Below are 4,373 nucleotides of genomic sequence, written 5' to 3'. Positions count from 1 at the left end.
TGCCAATTAAATTAGGAATTAACTTTTTTTTCCCTTGCCCAGGCTGATTGTCAGTGAATGTCTGATCCTCTGATTGGTCTCGACAACAGTCCCATAACAACAATAAGAGAGTATCATCTAGTTCACTGGCAAATAATTAAGGATTATCCAGCCAGGCTGTTAATTATCTGTTCAGTGATAACGGGATCATCCTGATGAGTGGTTGAGTCATGTCTCTAAAGTGACCAGTGGCATTCAGTAGCGGAGAATGAAAGGCCAGTGGCATCAAATTTGAGCATACTGTGCATGTGTGTTTGTGCCCGTACACCCAGTCTTCGTTTAGCCTTCATACGCGGTGAATCATTCTCTGTGGCTGATTTATGTGATGTGTACAATAACATCAATCCATACATTACAGAAGTCACATGATAAGCATGAGCGGTCTTTACCACTCATGAATAATATCTATCCCATTATCCGCCCACTGTGGGCTATATCTGCTGATCTGCTCAGAGAGATTTGCATGGATTTCACATATTATGCTCTTGGCCCTCTCTTGCTGCTGTATGCATATGAGCTGTTTGTGAGACACTGCTCTATACGTGCACAGTGGCATTCATTTCTGATGTGCTTTAATTAATGTTATCGACTGCTGGTTAAAAGAGGTTTTTTTTGTATATTCTGCTAAAGTCTCGGCTAGCCTTGTTCCTACTATATTGTCTCTGTAACTGCGAGACCTTTACACATGTTTTGTTGGAAGCCATCAGACTGAGGGGAAGAGCTTTTCTCCTATTTCAGCCACAATTCCGAGAGAAGGCTTTTGTCTTGTCACTTCGCCGGAGACAGAGGGAGCGGGAGAGAGGCGGAGAGAGAGTGAGTGAGAGAGAGAATGAATAATTGATGGCGCGAGATGGATGGATTCACCTCTGTGGCGAGCAGGACCAATTGTGTGTTGTACTACCTGGAATGTGGAGTCCTGTGTGCACTATCTGCAACCGCACCTTCAGCTGTTTTGCCACCTTTAGCCTCACATCCTCAACTGTTGTCGATTTTTCTTCTTGCTCGGTTTGGTTCTTTCCTCGCCCTGACTCCACCTCTCTCCGCCATCCTCAATTGCCTTTTGAAATGCCCAAACATCATTGTTTATTCATTCATCTTTTAATAACCTGATGATGGCTGAGGAAGAGGTGCACGGCGAACAGTCGAAAATGTATTATTTGGGTATTGTTAGATAGAGTGGTATAATAATAATAATAATCGTTATTTATATGGCACATTTCTAAAGCAGTGTTTACAAAGTGCCTGACAATAAAAGATAATGAAATGCGCTCAGGAAAGGAACAATAAAAACAAGGCACAGTGATTAAGTAAAAAGTAAAATAAGATAAATGAAAGGCAACAATTACGAATAGGAAAAAGGAGCATAAAACACCAGAAATGGCTCACACGCATAATAAAAGAGAGCTAGATTACTTAAAAGCCATTTTGAATAGAGGTGTTTAAATGCTCTTCTTGAGGGTGGTGATTGATTTTGAACTGAATTCAGTGGATTTAAAGTTACCAGGAGGAGAGTTCCAGAGTTTGTGCCATCGTGGCTGAAAGCTGATTCCCCACTTTTTCCAACGGATTTTAGGGATATGCATCATCAGGTCTGTTCATCAGGTCTGATTAATATTCACACAGCACTGCGTTAATCTGAGCTGAAACCGATGACATGCGATTGAAAAGGTTGATCATCTGTTGGACAGAAATTTTACAAGGAGAGCTCCCTTGTGTTATTTCAGAATAACAGCATATTGCAACAACAATGGAACAATGGCACAACAACACAACAACATAACAACACAGGCCTCGCTATTTTTATGCGTTTCCACGAGTACTTCAGAAATGTTATCATCAGCCCGTATTTCTAAAAGAGCCCTCCCCTTATCGTTCCTCCACGTTTGTCCTCGATTCACTTTGGCAGCGCTGACGGCTCTGTCTGGCAGTTGCTTCAGCTGTCAACATCCACTTTCAACCCTCAATGCACAACACACTTTATTTTGGTTCACTTCCTATAGTTTCGTTGGCTTATGTTCTCACTTGCAACAAACCGTCCTGTGGTTCATTTGGATCCAGACTGAGTTCCAGCCTTTCAGGTGGACCTCGGTTCACCTGTCTGGCCTGCACCACGTGCGTGCTCTCACCTCTCCAAATGAACCAAACTGTTTGAGTAAATGCACCTTGGCCCAGTTGAAATGGACCAAACAGAGTAGGTGTGAAAGCCCCCTCGTATGTGTGTGTGAATCACACGTTCACTTTAAAAAGGTCTGAGTGATTCTGCGGGTCTGGTGTGGTTCAGTTCAACCGTTATTTCTCGGCTGAAAAAGCAACTGAACCAATCAGCACCGTTACAGGGCGGGACAAATGCTGTTGACATAATCAAGCTGTGCCAGAGGCAAAGAGCCAGATGGCATCTTAGCTAACATGAGAAAATGGATGATAAAATATCTTTGATTTACAGAATTATTTTACATAGATGGCATGTCTTCTCAGTGTTTCCTTTACCATTGCCTTGGTAAACGGAACCCAATGCCCCTCCTGAGAGAAACAAAATAAAACCATACATTACATATGCAAACAAACGTGTACCAAAAGTCACACAGTTCACAAAATGGATTATTGATGCATAACGTCCAAGTTTCTATGAGTGGAGGTGACAGTTTTTCACCTCTTTTCAGCACGGCTGTGACTGAAATGACGGGTAAACTAACTTTGTTTTGAATCAGCCTCCTTTGCTGAATCAATCCCGTTCAGTCAATGATTTTCATGATTTTCACTTTTCACGAACTGAATATTTTCGTGAGGTTTGAGTGTGTTCAGGAGGAAGCAAATTGGAGCCCTGGATGAGGGAGGTGTGAGCAAGTGACTGAAGAGGCAGTACACAGAGAGAAGGGGTCAGCAAATCAACTGAAACCTCAGAGCTGCAAAATGACTAATTCTCTAATGTGGATCTCATGTTACTAAAAATCATAGGTGAAGGCACAGATTTAATCTAGCATTTCTGTTTTGCCCTTACTAGGTTTAGGCTTCAGAAGCGACACAGGCGCATGGACCTGAACCAACGACAGTGACCCAATCATTTTGGCGAACACAACCAAATGAACTGAATCTTCCAAGTCAACAATAATTTTCACCATCCCTGCGTTCCAAATCGCATACTTATACTTTTTACTTTTAGTACGTACTGCAGCTGCCCTTACAAAGTATGTAGCGTAGTATGAAATATGCATGCGTATGCATACTATTGAGAAACACTACATACATCGTCCCTGAAGTCCGACCCTCTTGCTCACTTCCGTCCGTAGTGTCACATTTGAATGTTGTTGTCGAAATGGCGGTGCTGTTTCATACTGCGCTGTCCTCTGTCATATTTCTTATCTTCTGTCTTCCTGTCTCTTCTGCTGTCACTGAGCGAGTTTTGTGCGATATGTGCGTTTTGTTGTCGTCCGTATGTGGGCGTGGCTTGTACACGCAGCTCAGTTAGTGCAACATAACATCCGCTGCGCAAAGGATTGTGGGTCAGAATGGCCAGAGCACCATGCTGAATTCCATACTGCAAAATCTGACCAGATGTAGTAGAACATTCTGGTACTCTTGGCATACTGCATCTGACATACTATGTATTGGGACATACTCATTCTTTTTTTCCCTACTAAATAGTATGGTAGTATGAGTATTGGAACGCAGGGCATGACTGTGCTCTCTGTGTTTCACCGAGGGTGGGGCTTAGTCCTTACACACACACACACACACACACAGGGAATGCAGTCTACACACAGTCTCTGAGGAGAGCAGAGGAGTGAAGGTGAAGATAACTTGACCCCCCCATGTCCCCCACAGCTGTCAACCAAGGGGAAACACTTCCCTCAATATCACCCAGCATCGCAGTTGGGTGATACTCCACTCGTAAAACCCCAACAAAGCCAGTATGCTGGCATGACTGTGTGTTAGTGCTGACTTAAAATGACATTAGATCCTCGCAGCTATGTTGGTCTCTAGTGGTTGGTTATTGGTTAATCTAATCCCCCCCTCCCCCCAGAAATCAGTAAGAATGGAGGCAATCTCAGACTGAGGATGGAAACAGTGTAACAAGCTGATAGTTCAGTCTTGATATCAGACAACCCTTCATAGGGAGAATCTTAAAATTAAGTCCGGAGGATATTGGCAGCAGATGGAGTGTTGTAAGAACCAGGGTGGTGTACTTCCTCATCTTTGTACATCTGTTGAATTCCGGCAGCGGTATTTTGGGCTCACTGTAAGGCTGCGATGAGATTTTTAGGTAGACCGCGTAAGGCAGAGTTATGGTAATCTCAGCTAGATGATACAAAGGTATCTGTGAGTTCTCTCCAGCA

The sequence above is a fragment of the Myripristis murdjan genome, chromosome 17 (assembly GCF_902150065.1).
Source record: "Myripristis murdjan chromosome 17, fMyrMur1.1, whole genome shotgun sequence".
NCBI lineage: Eukaryota > Metazoa > Chordata > Actinopteri > Holocentriformes > Holocentridae > Myripristis > Myripristis murdjan.
The sequence above is the reverse complement of the archived record's forward strand: the minus strand, read 5'-3'. Positions refer to the sequence as shown.